The sequence below is a fragment of the Vespula vulgaris genome, chromosome 1 (assembly GCF_905475345.1).
Source record: "Vespula vulgaris chromosome 1, iyVesVulg1.1, whole genome shotgun sequence".
In the NCBI taxonomy this organism is placed as follows: Eukaryota; Metazoa; Arthropoda; class Insecta; order Hymenoptera; family Vespidae; genus Vespula; species Vespula vulgaris.
The window spans coordinates 17,362,304-17,383,311 of NC_066586.1; the positions used below are offsets into that span (position 1 = coordinate 17,362,304).

At 34.0% G+C, this 21,008-nt stretch overlaps 1 protein-coding gene and 1 long non-coding RNA gene across 3 annotated transcripts in view; one reads left to right on the forward strand and one right to left on the reverse strand.

Annotated features, from left to right (window-relative positions):
- Positions 1-21,008, forward strand: part of LOC127061737 (neurogenic protein mastermind-like) — a 186,404-nt gene that overhangs the window by 63,195 nt on the left and 102,201 nt on the right. The window lies entirely within an intron of this gene.
- LOC127061761 (uncharacterized) overlaps positions 2,122-21,008 on the reverse strand; it is a 120,100-nt gene continuing 101,213 nt past the window's right edge. For both annotated transcript variants that reach the window (XR_007780950.1, XR_007780949.1), the window contains exon 3: positions 2,122-2,406. This is a non-coding gene — a long non-coding RNA (uncharacterized LOC127061761). The remainder of the gene's footprint in view (positions 2,407-21,008) is intronic.

Genomic DNA, 21,008 nt, shown 5'->3' on the forward strand with positions numbered 1-21,008 from the left:
TATAATATTATATTATTAACAAATTGAATATTACAAACATCTACTATATAATATATAACATACTTCAGATTTCATCTTCTTTATATACAATATTAAAACAAAAAAGATCAAACCTTAATAAAACTATTAAATCAATATAATATTACACGCAGGCGATATTTTCAATATATTTATAAAAAAAAACTTCTTTCGATTCGACAATATTCGAATGGACTTTTAAAAAGATATTGATGATGAAAAAAAAAATGGAGAAAATTTCATTCATTCATTGAAATGATGATCATTCAAAGGAAACGCGATAAGTTAACAAGTTTTGAAAAAGATAAGGAAAGTAAATGCACAAGCACAAAGCAAAAGATAGGAAAGTTGAAAAATCCTGTCAGAGTAGATTCCGAATTGGATAATAATACGTAGTTGGAGCGAGCGAATAAGCGAACGGAGAAAGTAGTCGGCAAGAGACTCGAGAAGGTGGTCGTCGATGTCGAGCGTGTACTAAGCCGTCGTATTATCCGTTAACGATCACGATCGACAAGCTCGAAGTGAACGATGCCTCGTTCGACGACAGGACTCGCCCGTCGATGCATCGATGCCACCGTGCCGATACGCGAAGCTCCAATTAGAGTACCAACTTTATGCTTGGCCATCGAAAACGATTTACCATCGATTTACCCTCTTTCTCTGTATTTCTTTCTCTCTCTCTTTCTCTCTTTCTCTCTTTCTGTTTCTTTCTCTCTGTCTCTTTCTCTTTTTTCTCTCTTCTATTTAAAATCGTTTCGCGTGGACGCAAATACTCGCTGGAGATAAATCGATTTTTTCTTTCCTTTTTTCTTTTTTTCTCTTTTCATTCCGACGTTAGATTTCTATCTCCCGACTTTCCAATTATTTTCCTTTTCCCTTTTTTCTCTTCTTTTCGTTCGTTTCAGAAACAATGCGATTTGCGATCGTCGAGAGACATACAAAAAAAAATATACATATACAAGTTATACGACGATCGATCGGGACGTTTTATCAGGGAAAATGAATTTATATAAATCCGATCGCGATTCAGATACATACATACACATATGTATGTATATATATATATATATGTATGTATGCGTATTCGTATGTGGTATTAAATTGCAACATTAAATCCTAACAAACGATAGAGTAAACAAGGATATACTTATTTTGTCAGAGGCTTTTGATTGCAGAGATATTTTCTTCGGTGTGGATATTCGAAAGTTCGAAGTTCGAAAGTTTGAAGATGCTTTCGGAGTAAAGGAAGCTCGTAACAGGCCTGTAAAACTTGGCCAGGGTGGTAAGAGAAATCTAGTAGAATTGTAGGGATTTTAAAGTAAGATGAAGATAGGGAGAACAACGAAAGGGGGAGAGAGAGAGAAAGAAAGAGAGAGAGAGAGAGAGACAAAGACGAACAGATAGACAGACAGACAGACAGACAGACAGACAGAGAGAGAGAGAGAGAGAGAGAGTAAGCATGATGCTGGTTCAGCCAAGCGGTCCGCGGTATAGTCGTCTGGGGCGGCAGAGCATGACGCCATTAACGTAACGAGGCCACACGTCGCACCCTCGCGAGCACTGAACTATATCAGCCCCGAGTGCCTACGTTAGCAATGGATTCCTAGACCTAGACCTCTGCGTCTTACTGGTAGTATCCTCGATATGTATAATTGCGATATATATATATATATATATATATATATATATATATATATATCGCAATTATAGTTCGACAGGAAGCCAAGTTTCAAAAGTATTCATCGCTCTCATAACAAGCGATAAAAGTGACGTATCTACCTATAATATTTATATATACCTATATATGTATACATATTATATATATTATATATATATATATGTATATATATGTATTTCCAAATCTATATATATATTTTTTAATAGTATAAGTATATATATATATATTTCCAAATCTCAAGTTATTCTTAATAAAAATTATTCTTGTTAAATCATCATTTTTATTATTCCAAATATTATTGCTCCAAAAGTTTTTATCGATCGATCCTTAGATTTATACAAACCTATATATGTGTATATATATATATATATATATATATATATATATATATATGTATTTAGGTATATAGGTATCACATAGCACGTGCCAACGTCATCATCATCATCATCATCATCATCATCAATATCTATTTGCTAGCCCAGTTTTCCACTTGGGCCGATTACGAACTGGTTCTCGAATCATCCAACCGTTCGATTAACGAGCAAAGGGAGAAATTTCTTCTCGTGATCATTTTGATTTTATTCTACTGTAGTAGTTAGATAGGTAGCTAGGTAGGTAGGTAGGTAGATACGTAGGTACTTACCGAAGGATCAGCTGATTGATCCTGAAGAAACTAGGTCACCACTTACAATCTTAAAATCTTCTTCTTTCTATAAAAATAAAAAATACGTACATTACAACAAAAGAATAAATATTATACGTTTGCTATTTAAAAATGATACTTAAAGGATATGTATTATTCATTTACAATAAAGAATCAATCTTTCGTTTTATATCGAAATATAAGAGAAATCTCTTTTGAATATGAATAATAAAAACTGTATCACATAGCGAGGTTCCTTTTAGTCTTTGAATCGAATACTATTGTCGATTTCAAGCGTGATCATCGGTGTGAAAGATAGAACGGATAAAGAGAGCAACGAGATGACGGGCAGGAAATCAGATAAGTGTGCAAACATCATAATCGAACGAGAATGAATGTTTCGTTGTGGGATATCGATCGGCTAAACGATCGATCAATCTCCTCATACGAATCTGGATCAGATAGAATCTTTCCTCTCTGTCGGTGTGTTAACGTTTCTTTCTCTATCTCTCTTTTTTTTCTATTTCTTTTTTCTTTCCTTCCTTTTTTTTTACAATTCCAAATCTCAAATTATTCCTCATAAAAATTATTCTTGTTAAATCATCATTTTCATTATTCCAAATATTATTGCTCCAAAAGTTTTTATCGATCGATCCTTATACGAAATCTGGATCAGATCGAAACTATCGACGTAAAGATGATCTTTTTTCTTTCATTTTAAAAAGAAAGAAAAAAGATATCAAAAAGTTTGCTCTGACAACTTTCAACGAATAAACATCACTCTTAGATAAATATCATTACGTGCCTACAGAAAAAAAGAAATTGTTCAATCGAGTTTGACTCGATTTACAAAAAAGAAAAAAAAAGAGAACAAAGAAAAAGAAAAGAAAAGAAAATGAAAGAAAGAGATCAAGATAGGTGGGTGGGTGATAGTTTGAAGGGGAACGAGACGAGGATAATGGTAAGGGCTACCAAGATTTGTGATCGATGGACAACAGGAAACAGTATACGAGCGATCCTGTCGCGTTTCACGAGTAAAATGCCCCTAACAAATCGGTTAGAGTGAATGAGAAAGGTAGAATCGAAAGGACGTGGCTTGTCTCGCAGTCGAATTACGGTAAATTAGCAGGAGTAAAGAGCCCGAGCAGCAGTGAGCAGGTACCTACATCGAAGAGAAGTTGGATGAACGAACGAACCAACCAACGAACCAACCAACGAACCAACCAACGAACCAACCAACCAACCAACCAACCAACCAACCGACGAACGAACGGATGAACGGACGGATCGACGGACCGACGGACCGACGGACCGACGGACGGACGGATGGACGGACGGACGGGCAGGGGCAAACATAAATTAAGATGGGGGACTGATTATGAGGCGAGGGCAGGCTATCATTACCCGAGCCATCGTGACCGGTCGACCCTGCAGCCGCGGCTGCTGAGCACACCGCTCTTCTCCATCTCTTTCTTTCTCTTTTCACTCTCTTTCTCGCTCCCCTCTCCTTCTTCTACGGACGACGATGTTCGCAATCCGCCTGCCTCGTGCCCCGATAATACCGGGGTGGGAACTGCAAATTATTAATCTCTGTTCCTTGCATTACATAGTTCAACGAATATGAAACGAGTATTGTCAGGTAGAGAGAGAGAGAGAGGGAGAGAGAGGGAGACAGATAGAAAGAGAGTTTCATCGTTCCTCTCACGTAGTTCCTTAGTCGATGAAAAGAATTTCTTTCTTTTATTTTTAATCTTTTTTTTATTCTTCTTTTCCCTCGTTTTCTTTTTTTCTTTTCCTACATTCTTTCTTTTTTTTTCTTTTTTTTTTTCTTATTCGTCTCCTTCTTCTTTTCTTTTCTTTTTTCTTTTTCCTCCTCGTAGTGTACGAAGATCTATTCGAAAGATCTTTTCAGAGAAATAATATAATAGAACAGTATAATTATATAAAGTTAGAACGTATCTCGGTACGGTTTTCTTATCTAAACGAATCGTTTCTATAGATAAGAAAATGCGTGCTTTGGTAGGCGTTCCTAATAATTCTGATATAATTGCTTGATCATCCATCCACGCATAAACCTTACAATCCACCCCCCCCTTCTCTTCTCTTCTCTTCTCTTCCTATCCCCTCCTTCCATCATACCCCACCCACCCATCTATATTACTACTACCTATTTCTACTACCACTATTACCGCTATTACTTATCCCTAACCTATCTAACTATCTACCATAATTTTAACAACATAAAGCGTCGATAAGTTTCTAATTATCTCTTTACCACACCCACGAGATACTTGCGCATCTATTCCGGACTGATTCGAGAACACGTAAGATCGAACTTTAAACAACTCTATCGACCAATCAAGACCTTTCTTTCTTGCTACGATATAACCACACGTTATTTCTTCTTAAACTCATTTCGTTTCGATCGTTTCCTCTTCCTCGCTCTTATCGAGATCATTCGGTACAACTTATTCGCGATCATTTTTACAATCGCGAGGAGTTACTTTACCACCTGATACGAGTATAACACATAACCGAGAAGGGACCATAAACGAAAAACAATAAATAGAATAAATAGTCTATATGCAATTTTTTTCCAAACTCGAATACCAACATCATCATCATCATCATCATATTATTGTTATTATAATAAAAGAAAATAAACGAACATGCTGTACAAATATTTGGACGTTTAAATGATCGATACGTATGTATTTACACATACATCTACGTATACGTCCATTCTGTTGAATTACGAAATTCAGTTGCTTTTCTATGTTGTTCTTTCGTGATAGTAGCGTAATGGTGGTGACAGTGGTAGTGATGGTGGTGGTGGTGATGCTGATACCGGTGGTAATGGCGATGGTGGTTGTGGCGGTAGCCAATGTTGACCTTTCGCCTCGAAGCGTGCGCTAGCTAGCGTGCTCTCACTCGCTCTTTGCGAGCTATATACGTGCGTTATCCAACATGGATAGGAGTTGGTAAACGGGCCCAACGTGTGGGGCCTTGTCGAGCTCTGGTCGACATAGTACCGCTGAATCCATTTTTCCACTGAATCAAGAACAATTAGAGATCGTATCTTTATTTCTTTCTCTCTCTTTCTCTTTTTCTCTTTTCCTTTGAGTTAGTCATCTCTCTCTCTCTCTCTCTCTCTCTCTTTCTTTCTTTCTTTCTCTTTTTAACTTCTCGATGGCCAATCGATTTCTCTTTCTCCGCTGCGTGTGTTCATTCTCACGAGGAGAGATATCGATTTTTATATTTATTCCGATTACGTCGAATAGATGTTTCTTTCGATCGTGTAAAAAATATATATATATTTTTTCCGCTCTTTTATTCTTGTCTTTTCTTGTTTTTCTTTTTCTTTCCTTTTCTTTTCTTCGTAACTCGTCCTAGAATACTCTCGATCTGATAGAACGGCTGGAGCTCTTTTTTCTTTGTCTCTTTTTTTATTTCTTTTTCTCTCTCTCAATTTTCTTACCACTAGACAAGAATCTTATACGTACCCAAGTAAGTAAGTAAGTAAGTAACTTTGTAACGTACCTACTTACGTATAGTATATTCCGTTGTTTTCTTGGTGAAAGTTTAGAGAGACAACACGTACGGTACGTTAAGGTTGCATCGACTTAAACCGGATAAGGTTCGATTGGATTTTCATGAGAAAAATTTATTTGCATTCGTGTTACAAGTAGAAATGGAGAAAGAAAGAAAAAGAGAGAAAGAAGAAGAGAAAGAGAGAGGAAGAGAAGAAGAGAAATTGATCTATGAATCCCTTCTATTTCTCCTCCTCCTTCTCTTCTTTCTCTTTCTCTTTCTCTTCCTCTTCTTCCTGTCGTAGGTTCGTCGAGTTTTACGGCACGAATGACGGGCATAACATAAAATTTTTATTGGCCCATTACGTCGAGCTAATAACTGTAATCGAGGATGTAACGTGCATATAAATGTCGCTACTTGCTGCCGCGCGACGTGGAGGAGGGTATTTCATAAATCTTTCGCGACGTGACCAATCGTCGCGTCGCGGTTTGCCTCGATTAGATACCCAACTGAAATGGACACCCAACGTTTTCTCGAACCGATTATTCTAAAGAGCAACGTCCAAATTGAAATTGAAATTTATCTTTATTCTATTCAAGGTCAACCTTTTTTTTTTTACAAACAAACTTTTATCCGAGTTTAATCTTTCGATTAGATTATTAGACTACAATAGATTATATCATCGTTTGGATCATTAGATTTGATTCGAATGAAATTTTAATCGATACAACGACAGTTTAGTTTACGACGAGTAATCGTAGTTATTTAATTGATATATAAATCATATTTTTATTTGTCAATAATTAGTAATGACTGATATATTGTTAAAAAGATATATATATATATCATTTTATACGTACTTTATAAGTAGTAATAAATAATGAATATCCGGTCGAATAAATGATTTCGAATCAACGTCAAAATTCGAAGAAACGTTTCGTCTTCTTCATTTATACCGATCATTCTCGTTTCGAAAAGAAATTTTAATACTTCTCACTGAATCTTCAATAGAATCAAACTTTTATTTCACGAGGAGTAATAATTGCGCTAATTCAATTGATATAAATCAAAAACTTTTATTATCTATAATTAATATCCAATTGCTGGAATAATATTAAATAGATACATAATATATTATTTTTATACGTTAGTTAATAATTGATTACTGGATAATAATTTTTATAATTACCAACCGTAAGATTTATACCTCAATTAAAGTTCTCAATAGTATTTTTTCTTTCTATTTCTTTTCTTTTTTCTTCCTTTCTTTCTTTCTTTCTTTCTTTCCACGTATATATCCGTTGATCTTCTCGAACGAATCAGTATCTAATAAAACTTGATTTATTTCAAACGAAAAGTAAATTTTCTTTTAAAAAAATCGCCTTTTCAATGATTACTAATGATTACTAATACGATATTACACACACACATATGAAATCCTCATTCGAAGTTATCATCGGTGTCAAATGAATCGTTTTTTTACAAAAAATAAAGAGAGAGAGAGATAGAAAAAGAGAAAGAGAGAAAGAGAGAAAGGACGAGCGTATCTAATTTTCGATTAATATCGTCGAGACGAGGACGTCGTTTCGACGACGATGACGACAACGACAACGACGACAACAACAACGAAGACAACGACGACGACGACGACGACGACGACGACGGTGGCGTAGAATTTCTTCCGTGGGTCTTATCTCTAACGTCGATCGAGCACTGGCCCGTTTCACGTAACGTTGATATATCGGTCGCTGCCGGATGGAAAGGGAAAAATGAGTACTGAGCGGGCTACTCTCAGCTACTCCTAGAAATTATCATAATCTCATCGTACTAGTGGATAATACGGATGATTTTCCCGCTGAAGATATATATATATATATAAAGAGAAAAAGAAAGAGAGAGAGAGAGAGAAGGAAGGTTCATATATATATTCATTATATATATATATATATATATATATATATATATATATATATATATATATTCTCTTGAAGCGGTCGTTCCGATTTGCAGGGCAAACTGTAAGATCATTTCTCGTTGCCCTTTTGATATAATCTCTTAAAGCATTTTCTTACATGGTAGAATGGAATTAATATTAGTATCTATCGATTCGCGTGAACTCTTGACCGGAGACATACATACTTCGCCGATCAGTGTCTATATATAATTCTAAGATATTGTATTAATAAACTCTTCGAGCTTATCGAATATTTTTTAATACTTGAATTTTTTTAATGTAATCTTATAATAATGGATAAAATAGATTGAATATATATGTATTATTATTTATAATAATAATAGTAATATATTAATAAGTATAATAAATAATATAGTAATGTATGTATATAGTATTATTGTTATTATAATATTTTATATATATATATATATGTGTGTGTATATATTACTCATGACAGTAATTATAATTTTGGAGATACGAACGGTAATGTGACAAAACAAAAAATGTGTTTGATCTAGTCACATTTTTTATCTACGATTAGAAATTGTTAAATTTCCTTTGATGATACTGATTTTTTGTTCTTATTTTATATTTTTTTCTTCACACTCAAATTATCGCAAGTACCTTCAAAATCATCGTGATCACCATTACGATGTCCACCCTGTACAGCATTATTAAAATACATATAGATACTCACAAGAGTCACGAGATTGGCTTCATATATATATATATATATATATATATATATATATATATATATATATATATACATACATACTTACGTAAGTTATCGAAGTTGGACGGAAGTTATCGAATTGTCCCTTTTGCGATAGGCTAGAAACTTTCGAAAACTAGTTCGCGTGACTGCAATATATAACTATAATACGTATAATGAAAGTAATATAATAATCAAGTTTTATTAAAAGCGATTCGTTACGTACGATACATACTATCTCGGTCCTTCGTCGAGGCTGAGAAGAAAAAAAAGAAAAAAAAAAAAAGAGGGAAAAGAAAAAAGAAAAAAAAAAGACAAGAAAGAAAGAGATAGAAGAAAAAAGAAAAAGAAAGTCGAAAGGTTAATATCGATGCTCATGGTCGTCGTCAATGGCGATCATTATGATCGTACGTTTAGAGCGAAGCTTAATGCTTGGTACTCTGGCGATTCGCCAGAAGGGCCTTACGGTAAGGCCCGGCTTTTCTACGCGAGCGTATGCTTCCTCTATATATAAAAACAATGAGAGGGAGTAAGAAGGGGACAAGAAAAAGAAAGAAAGAGAGAGAGAGAGAGAGAGAGAGAGCTCTATTTGCATAACCGCCCCAGCTCACAAAAGTCTATGATAAGTTGGTCCGATAAAGACGACCGCTTGTAATCCTCGGCTTCCGCGCTCGCGGGACGCTATATGTATGTATATATATATATATATATATATATATATATATATATATATATATATATATATGTATGTATGTATGTATGTATGTATGTATGTATGTATATATGTATATATATCAAAGTTCTGCAAGCTAGCGGCCGTTTCTGAGTGGTATTAAGTTACGCCGTCTCGATTAGCGCTGATATATACCACGAACCCGGAATAATTTCAATTTTACTTTATCCAGCAAACTTTGTATAAGGGAGTATTAAATATCTATATATATATATAGAGAGAGATATATACATACATATACGTAGATATGTACGTATATATTTACTCTCTAAAATACTTGCTCGAGTTTCGTCACGCGTGTTAGACCAAAGTTGTGTATTTTCTTTTTTCTTTTTCTTTTCCTTTATTTATTTCTTCTCTCTCTCTCTCTCTCTCTCTCTCTTTCTCTTTATATCTATTTATCTCTTTATCCTCTCTTTTCTAACCACCTTTCTCCCTTCACCCCTTTCATATTAGATACTCTAATTAACGTTGACAGATAACAACATTTGGAATGTTACCGATAATTCGATTGTGATTCTTGAGAAACGAAAAGGTCGCGGATATACATAGATAAATAGATATTATGGTATAGATATACCATAAGAACTATACTAGTTACGTTGGAATAGGTAAGATAAGATGTATGTATTATATAGAACGTTTAGTAATGGCGTCGATCGATGCATATCTAACAGGATTATTAAAGAATCTCATAAACAATGTGCACGCAATGGTGATAGGCGTAGGCTTTTCGATACCGTCGGCTATAAGCAAAGATCGAACGTTGCTTATATCAAATATAATATGTCCGCTTTAACATTCTAAGCTAATGCGAGATATATTACGTGTATCTCTTTCTCTCTCCCTCTTTCTCTCTTTCTCTCTTTCTCTCTTTCTCTCTCTTTCTCATATCCGTTTGTTAAAGCCGTCATTTGCATTTATCATGCAAATTGAACGATTAGATTCTTATTTATTTATTTATTAATTTATCAATTTATCTATTTATTTACTTTCCTTTCTTTTTGTTGTTTCTTTTTTCTTTTAGATAACGAAACGTAGCATTGACGATTATAAAATTGCCCTAAATCACACACATATGGTATCACGCTTGCATATATATATATATATATATTTTTTTTTTCTAATGATTTCATAAAAAATTTTCTTTCTACTCGCCTATCGTGATCACTATTAATATCGTAAATAATAACCGATCGATTCGTATGTAATAAAATAAACGGATATCGATAGATTTAATTTATACTAGAGAAGAAATGAAAACAAGAAAGGGCGAAAAAGAGAGAAAGAAAAAAGAAAAGATGATATCTTGACCGTCGGAATATATATCCAGATATTAAAAGACATGATATCAAGTAATTCTCGCCCATGGCGAGAAAATTTTCTTCCTCCTTCGATCTCGCAATATTCTTCTTTTTACTCTAAAAGAAGAAAAAGAAGAAGTAAACGAAGAAGAAGAAGAAGAAGAAGAAGAAGAAGAAGAAGAAGTTGGTATCGTCGACGAGTGTTTCTACGCTCTGAAACAAGGTAGAGAACAGATAAAGATCGAGATTCTATCGAAGGGAAGGGTGGACACACCTGGTGCAGCGGCTTCGTAATAGTTAGGTGTACCTCTGCAGGTGACAATCTCTTCTCTCTCTCTTTCTCTCTATCTCTATCTATCTATCTATCTCTATACGTGTCGTACCAATAAACAGAGTTTCCTTTTTTCTTGACAATAAACACTCGTTATCACAAATCCGTCCATATAACTTTGTTAATCTCAAAAAACGTTTAAACAATAACGTATACCTATACATACATACATACATACATACATACATACATACATATCGTGTGTGTATAAGTATATACCTATGTTTATTTTGCAAAAACAAAATCGTAGAAAAGTACAAATAATAAAGATCCCCGGCGATCCTTCGTTCCACTCTAGCTGGTGGAACTCGTTCGCACGATATATCAGTCGGTTACGAGCATTTTGCTTAGCTCTACCATCTGCGTACACGCATACCTAAGGGCTCGTTCACTCGGCTTAGTAACGCCGTCGTCCCTTTTCATATCCGCGTTAACCTCCACAGCGTTCGGTTAATTGATCCGGAATACCAGTGGAGCCTCTTAAGCCTTTTCCTTCTCTCTTTCTCTCTCTCTCTCTCGTTTTTATACATATATATATATATGTATATATATATATATATGTTATGTATCTTGTAGAGTTGATCCTAGAAGGAAGAAGCTCCCGTCGTCGGTTCGTCCTTTGACTCCGAGAGCGGAATTTCAATACGGCCTCGGACCCTAAACGTTCCATCCTCAGTATTTCCCATAGTTACTGGTCGACGTACGCCACTGGATGCGGCAATTTATCGTCCATTTTGATCGAAAAATTGCATTGAAAAAAGATCATACTTTAGCCTCTCTCTTGTTCTCTCCTTCCTCTTTCTTTCTTTTTTTTTCTTTCTTTCTTTCTGTTTCTTTCTTTCTTTCTCTTTTTGTTCGACCATCTGTACCAACGCATTATCGTCGGCTATAAATATTTATGCATAGATATAACATACGCACATGCGTGTGTGTGTGTGTTTAAACAACGAAAATATATTTTCGTTCTTCAAACGAGTTAAGTCTAGTACGAGTTAATAATGACCGGAAATCTCGATGCTTGCAACCCTCCTTTTCTCAGTGATTATGTATTATGTATTTTTTTTAATATCCTTTTTTCTTTCTTTTCCTTTTTTTATTTTTTCTTTCCTAGCTTAGACTTAATATTTTTGATTTATTTCGTTGAAAATTATCGTACATACCAGTACTATATCTAGCCTACTAGTACGTTTATGGTGAGCAAGAAAGCGACCAATTTCTTCAGCAACTCTCTTATTCCGTTCCCTTTAGACCGGTCTATAAATCTAATAAATCTTAAAACGATAGTCGTTTTATCGGTTAACCAAACAGGTTGCCAAGGTATCCATGTTTTTAATCGATATTGCAATCCTCAATTATTTTTTCTTTTTTATCTTTTTTTCTACTTTTACTTATCTCTCTCTCTCTCTCTTTCTCTCTTTGTGTATTTCTCTCCTAGCGCAATATCGAGAAGAATGGTTGTCTATGTTGAAGAAGGTAGAACTAATCAGAGCGAATCTTATTGTCGCAAACTGCTTGAAAATGCGTGCGGTAGTCGAATAGAAAGTATGTCGGAAGCGAAAATCCTATCGTAGAATTTAACATTCGACCGTTTTATACAAATCTCGTGTCGAAAAATTGACAAAGATTGAATCGTCGTTTAGACAAAACTTTAATATCAAAATAATCTATGTCTAATATCTATCTCGTATCGAATCGTCGGATAATATCATCGAGCTCGAAAGATTTTTTAGACGAAGCACGAAAACGTTGTATCATTAACAAATGTATTATTTCATTTATCATCTCTTATTTTCTTATTATTATTATCATCAGATTATATCGTTCGTTATTTAAATACGTTGCGTCGTCGATCGTTTCTTTATTTTGCTTTTTTCTTTCTTACTCTGAAATATTTCTTCATCTCGTTATTATTAAAATTTTTATTATCGTTATATTGTTAAATAAACTTTAAAGAACATTTCGTATCAGCCAATATACAATGGAACCGAGCGAAGAACGTTCACCAGAATCGAGAGTTTAGAAACACTTGACCGGACGTGGATAATGGCTGGCCGCAGTCGAGTCCACCGACCCATCCCTACTGCGGCACTGTGTGGCACTGTCGGTGGGTGTACAATAACTGGGATTGCGGTTTCAGAGGATGATAGCCTGTCACGCCGCATTGCAAAATGATTTTCGGTTGAAGTAGCTACGACGTAGAGAGCATATTCGCTTTTCGAATGTTAAATCCTTTCGAGTTTCCGATCTTTCAATTGTACATGATTACATGGATCGATTCTTTCGTACTCATTACCGACTATTAATAAATCTTTCATTTCTTCTTTTCATTTTAAATAAAAACAAGACACAAAATAATAATCTAAAACACAATTACAAATACAAATTTTTGTTATTTCATATCATATATAATGATAAATATTATATTGTTATATATGATAATATATAATATATATATATTTGTTACGAAAGTATGTTCGATCGGTTTAACGATATAAAATTTATGTAATTACATAATTATGATGAGCATTTTTTACGAACTCTATTTATCCTATCCTTATTACGAAAGAAAAGGATAAACGTTTCATGTTAAAAATTATTAACAAAATTGATTTTATTATACCGATATTATTTCTGTGTTTAAACGAATACCGAATGAATTGAGATTGCAAACGATGTTTGTTTCAAGTCTTTACGACTTTTCTTTTCGTAGATATCGTCTTTGAAAGATTTCCATTCATAACTCGTATAGCACACCTGTTCGTAGTAATAGTAGTAGTAGCAGCAACAGTAGTAGTAGTAGTAGCAATAGTAGTAGTAGTAGTAGTAGTGACAGAAGCCGAAAAAAAACTTGTTCAGTCTGACCACGTAATTTCTCGGAATTTATATAAGTTAGTATGTCACTCGGCCAATTAGAATGATATATAGGTCAGCGAGTCAACGTAACCATCTTTCATTTACACGAGAATATCTTCGTGATTAGTGTACGTAGGAATTTGCAAAAAAAAAAAAAAAATATTACTTTTAAACGACAGAATTTTCTCCATATTTTTTATTTTCTTTCCAAGCCTATCGTCAATAACTAATTAAACAATTTTTTATGAAACATTATCATGGAAATCGAAAGTTCACGTAAATTTGATAAACGAATTAATGATACGAGTGAGCTTCTATTTTTTTAGACAAAAAAAGAAAAAGAAAATTAAAAGAAAAAGGAAAAGAAAGAAAAAGAGAAGCGAACTTTTTCCCGATGTTATTAATAAAAGTGAACGTATAAAGCGTCGTTTAAAAAAAAAAAAAAAAATACTTAGCAAAGAACATTTACGTATAATGTTTATGAACTAAGAAAATAAGGAAGAAACTTGATCGTCACGCTCGCGTTGGGCACGTGTCCCGAAACAATCGGCCGTTACCGCGAGGAACGCTTGTTAGGGCCGCAAGCGCAATCGTTCAATTATCATTCTAGTCGAAATAATGATATCGCCGAGCGGCTTTGAAAGCGGCCACGAATGAACGTAATATCTTTCCTTAGCCGACAAAACTATGATTTTCTTAAGAAATTGCTTCTATGATCTATCTGTCTATATCTCGATATGTCTTATACATATATATATACTGTAAGATATATATATATAATACATATACTATAATATATAATATATATATTATATAATAATATAATATATATATATTCATATGGTATATCACCACATATGTATTATATATACACAACAATTATAAAATATATATATATACTATATAAAAACAAGACAAAATATATACATATATATATATATACATACATATACATATATATAATATATATAATATTATATAATATATACTATATATATTATATATAATAACTATAAAATGTTATTATATGGTGTGTATATATACACTATAAGATGTATATAATATATATATATACTGTAAGATATATATATATATATAGAATACATATACTATAATATATAATTATATAATAATATAATATATATATATATACATATGGCATATCACCACATATGTATTATATATACACAACAATTATAAAATATATATATATATATATACTATATATGCATATGTGTGTGTATATATATATATATATATATATATATATATATATATATATATATATATATATATATATATGGTAATTGTAGTTTGGTTGTTTCTATCCCGAAAAGTGCATCGATATTGGCGCTATTAAGATGATTCGTTCTCGACGTGATCGAGACTGCACGCAGAAGAGGTTGATCTTACACGCTCGGAGATTGGAGAGGATCAAGAGTAAACGTACGGCGTTGATAGTCGAGCCATTAAGTGGGGGCCACGGCGCAAGCGTATTTCGCTATGGCTCGTTGAATCCACGCGAGCACTTTACATTCACGACTACTTAACGGGCAAGCGGCAATGTTCGAGCATTGTTATTATACTACGAGTCATTATCAATCATCCTTCGGAATCGGTCCACTTTTACTGTCGACCGTGAAACAATCTTTTACAAAAATTTTATCCAAATTAATATCTGAATAACGTCGCTATACTATATGTCCGTATTTATAACCTTTTTCCTTTCTTTTCTTTTTTCTACCACTGCAAATATAATAATCGTTTACGATATCATATATAAAAGATAATATAACGTGATATAGAAATAATTGTATTTGTAATACTAACTAAATCGATTGCATCGATAACGAAAGAAAAATTCTCTGATCGACTCTTCCTTTATTTTTATCATTATTATTTATACACTTATACGTATAAATATATAAAGAAAAAAATATAAATAAATAAATAAATAAATATATTTATATATATGTAAAATGAAGATATTTGATAAAAGAAATTCTTGATAATCTTTGTGAAAGAACGTAAAAGAAGAAGCTTCTTCATAAAAGATCTAATAAGACGCTAAATAATTTTACGATCAGATGATAGCGCATACAAATGTGTACATGATATTGAATAAACAATAACTTTGGGTTAAGGTAGTGCCTTTAGGTAGGTACCTAGGCGGCTTCTCGTGTGTTTCGTTTCTTCTTTCTCGTCCTCATCGTCGTCGTCGTCGTCGTGTCACGATAGAAATTACCGGCCATCTCGGAAAATTAATGAAAACATCAATGGCTAGACTACGTAGAAAGTACCTACGCATAATGTAAGCTTTTATAAGAACGCGTTGGTTCGCTAGAAAGAGAGAGAGAGGATGTCATGTTAACTGGTCTCTCATAAATTGTGTTAGGGTGGTTCTTGCAACCACACGAAGACGAGCTTACTTCCGCCTCGTCTTTAAAGAAACTCAACATATTTTGGACTTTATGCATAGAATATTGAAATAATTTTCTTAAACGTAATTTTCTAAACATCGCACGAACTAGAAAGATAGAATTACAAAAAGTATTACAGAAACTTCTTCCATAGAAAATTCTATTTACGAGTTATCCTAATCGAATTTTGGATCCTTGATAATCTTCATATATCTACGTATATAAATATCGACGAACTTTCAATGAAATTATTCTTAGCTATATTATCGAAGGATTTTCAATATAAATAATATTGAAAAAGACGTAAGGAGAATACAAAAATAGAGAGAAAATCTTTCGTAAAGAACTCGAAGAATTTGGAACGATAGTTAAAGCAATGTATGATAAACTCAACTTATAACTCGAATCTCGTGCATAAGATATTTCATTAAATTTTTAAACAAGATTGTAAACATTGCACGGACTAGAATGATACAAATTATTACAAACTTATTTTACATGGAAAATTCTATTCCCGAATAATTCATAAATTTATTTCTAATCCTGATTATCTTTATACCTACACACATACATTCATACACACACACACACATATATATATATATATAAATTTCGATGAAAATTTAAAGGAATTATTTTTAATATCGTTATCAATGATTTTCCCATAAATAATTCTAAGAGAGAGAAACGAGTAAAGGAAAGAAAAAAAAAAAAAAAGAAAAAGGTAAAAAAAAAAAAGAAATAGAAGAACTTGAAGAATTCGGAGCGATCGTTAAAGTGATATCGAGGATGAATAAGCGGCGAGTACGCGGAAGGTATCCTTCGATCTTTATTGGAATCCTCGGCGTAATATAGCAAACGTCTTCGCGCCGCAAATTATTCTCCTGGCGAGTAGATTTTATAGTGCATTAAAAGTAAACGGCACGGCTAGGCGATGGTACTCGCACGAATCTTTTTACTGGGCTAATACGTATACGGTATATCTACATATGTATATATTACGTATATATACATATATATATATATACCTTATATATATTTATGTATGTATACGTACGAATATAATTTCTATGGGAAATCTTTAACAAGGTGAGTCTCGAATAAAATATAATTTTCTTTTTTCTCTCTTCTATTTCTTTTCTATTTTACTTTCTTTCCTTTTTTTTCTCTCGTTGTAATCGAGAACGATAAATGTTGTGTACTTCGAGATTTATCGAACATAATAACGAACGAACGTAAAAAAATCGAGGAGACTCTTTTTTAATGTGAACATATTTTTTTTCATCAAATAAATAAATAAATAAATATATATATATATATACATATACATATATACATTTCTATAGTTAAGACAAAAACTTGTTTATGTACAATACGTAGTACGTATCCACGTAAAAGGAATATAAATAACAAAGAATGCATATAATGACCTGCGTTCCCTAATAACTTTCACATACCTTGACAGAGGGAAGACGCACGATCGTAAAAGAGGTAACAGAGAATATTCTTTATCGTTGAACGTAAAAAAAAAGAGAGAAAAAAAGAGAAAAAAAAAGAACAAAAAAAGAAAGAAAGAGAGAAAGAGAGAAGAGGAGAAAAAAAGAGGAAGAATAAGAAACAAAAAGAAAAAGAAAAGAGGCTGGGAAATAAAAACCAGGCGTAATTATTTTTACGAGCCGCTGCCACTGCAACTGCGACAATAACTGCGGGAAGGAGAAGCGATCGAGTCGAAGGATGCCACGGTTTTGTTCCGGAAATGGAATGGGGGAGGGAGAGTAGGAGGGAGGGATGAATGAAGGGGATGGAGGGAGAACAGGTTGAAAACGGTTCCCAAGTTATACTTGCTAATGAATGTCAACAACGTTGTACTCGATTCTGAGCTAATCAAGAAATTTTCTTAATCGCATATATAGACGAGTATATCGATCTAATTTATCTTAATATTTGAATGATTAAATAGATTCATCGTTTGTCGAAATGTCAAAATTAAAAGGAAATAATTTCGTGTCGTTCCATTCGACGTCGTAGAAATTTTATAATTTTATCTTTCTTAAGAAAGAAGAAAGAAAAAAAAAATATAAAGAAAAAATATACACACACACACGCAGACGCACACGCACACGCACGAAATCTTTTATCGACAACGATCTCGATAAAACTCCTTCTCCTCTCTCAATATTGACTCTGCTATTACGTTGTTACTCGGTAACGAGCAGATCGACGATCTTGCTTAGTTGCATACTTTCGAGCTATGCATACGACTGTCACCACCCTACCTCCCTCCTCCTTCTCTCTCTTCACTAACCACTGTTCGAAGAAAAATACAAAGAGCGAGAAAGAAGAAGGGAAAGAAGAAGAATAAAGAAAGAAGAGAAGAAGGTAGGAAGAAAAGAAGTAAGAAAAGAAAGAAGGAAAGAAAAGAAAGAAAGAAAGAAAGAAAGAAGGAAAGAAAGAAAGAAGGAAATAAAAAATGGTTTCGAGGAGCACGCCGAAGCGTATGATCGTATCTATTATAAATTACCGTCGAAAGAGGACATCTCACTTGAACGAGATGAGAGACCATCCACGGTAAGATCCTAACGAAAGATATACTCGAAGTCTTCTTCTTTAACAGGTGCTTGTATCGTTATCTCTACGTCATCTATCTCTCTCTCTCTCTCTCCTGTATCATCACACAGCATTTCTCGCGACAAAATCCGATATTTTCTCCTCGACGTACTTGGATATTTACGATTAGGGATCAAAAGAGAGAGAGAGAGAGAGAGAGAGAGAGAGAGAGAGAGAGAGAGAGAAATCGCGGGAGTATCGTCGATCCTATTCGATCGCGTTTATCCATACTTGGAGTCTTAGTATCGCGTGTACTTATCAGTTCGAGCTACCAGAAGCTACGGTGCTTTGGTTACTTCCTATACTTTACACCAGGACTCGTGATAGTGCCGAAGGATATAAAAAAAAAAAAGAGAGAGAGATGAGTCCTTCGAAACGTTGGTTACCGTTCGTACAAATCTCCGCACCCTCCTCTTCTCTTTTTCATGCCGATAAATAGATCTTAAGATAGTTATTTCGATGGATCCTATGTAGCTTGCAGTAAAATTCATATCGTACCAAGTGTCGTGGTTAGCGATAACGAAATCATACTCGTGATGCATGAAGATACAAATCGTTGGACATCTTCTCTCTTTCTCTCTCTCTCTCTCGTTCTCTCTCGTTCTTGATATCAAAACACAGTTACGAAGAAGAGATAGAGAGAGAGAGAGAGAGGAGACTCTCCAATTTCTCGATAGCCAAGCAAGCGATCGTTTTGCGAGCACCTGTAAAGGTATGTAATCACGATCATGGTGAAGTTAGAAAAGGGAGGGTAAACTAGAGAGGGAGTTATTAGGGGGGAAAGTTAGAGAGAGAGAGAGAGAGAGAGAGAGAGAGAGAGAGAGAGAGAGAGAGAGAGAGAGAGATAGAGAGAGAGGCGTAATGCATGTGCGGTACGTAATAATAACGACGATAAACAAGCGTTCTAACGAGGCGTCGCTGTTAGACCGGACTCTCTTTCTCTTTTTCTCTCTCTTTCTCTCTCAGCTCACGTAAGGGAATATCAATGATATTTTATTGACCGACCGCTCCTAGGCCTGGCGGTTTACCCTTCCTTCGGAATATGGCCGAGTAAATACGCAATTTACCATTCCATCCGGAGGATCCTCGAGTACGCTCGTATAACCGTGAAAGGAGCATAACAGGTGGAGGAGAAAGAGAAGAAGAGAGAAAAAGAGAGAAAGAGAGAGAGAGAGAGAGAGAGAGAGAGAGAGCAGTTTGCTCGTGTGCTGCTCCTGATTTCTGGGGTTTCAGTAGGTATTCTAGACCGTTCAGTTTGCTGTTTATCATTGATTTTATCATCGAAAGTTTACGTCGATCTTTGAATCATGGTAATGTACGTATATATGTATGCAGGTATATATGTATATATATATATATATATTTATTTATTTATTTATTAATTGAAATTGTAAATCGGTTGTTTTTAATTAATAATAAACATCTAACGAACAAACAAGTATTATCTCTTTTTTAATCGTACAATTACTTAATTAACAATAAAAAAATATATACATATATATATATATATATATATTTATTGATTGAAATTCTAAATCGATTGTTTTTAATGAATAATAAACATCTGATAAACAAATAAGGGGACCTATCATTTCTTTTTAATCGTACAATTACTTAATTCACAATAAAACAAATATATATATATACAATATTCATTCTTGCATTTATTAACTGTGTAATGTGCAAGATATTAAATAAAAAAATAAAATAAATTTTAGAAGAATCGTTTAAAAAGAAAAGTATTCAGAAAGAAGACAAATCCCGAATACCTAATATCTGCTCGAATATAATCTTCTTGCGAAGCATCGAATCCTTCGAGAACGACGATACGAAAGAAAGACAAAATTCGCGCGAGCTCGATCTCACGCTCGAGTTTGCGAGAATCGATCGTTGAGAATCGAAAGAATACGAGTACGAAGAGAGGAGAGGGAAAGGAGGGGGAATAAGCGAAGATGAGCGAAGAAAAAGAAAGGATGAAGCAAAAGAGTTGCCCCCTGGCTCTTTCTCTCTCTCTCTCTCTCTCTCTCTCTCTCTCTCTCTCTCTCTCATTTCGTTTCACGATCGATTCATCTCTCTCTCTCTCTCTCTTTCTCTCTCTCTCTCTCTTCGATCGCTTCGTTTTCTGCGGTCACAGCCGCTGGTTATTGTTTATTGCACCGGTCCCGACGTTCTCGAGCAGCCTCATGGGAACTCCTCCGGCAGCGGAATCATTTCCGTGTTT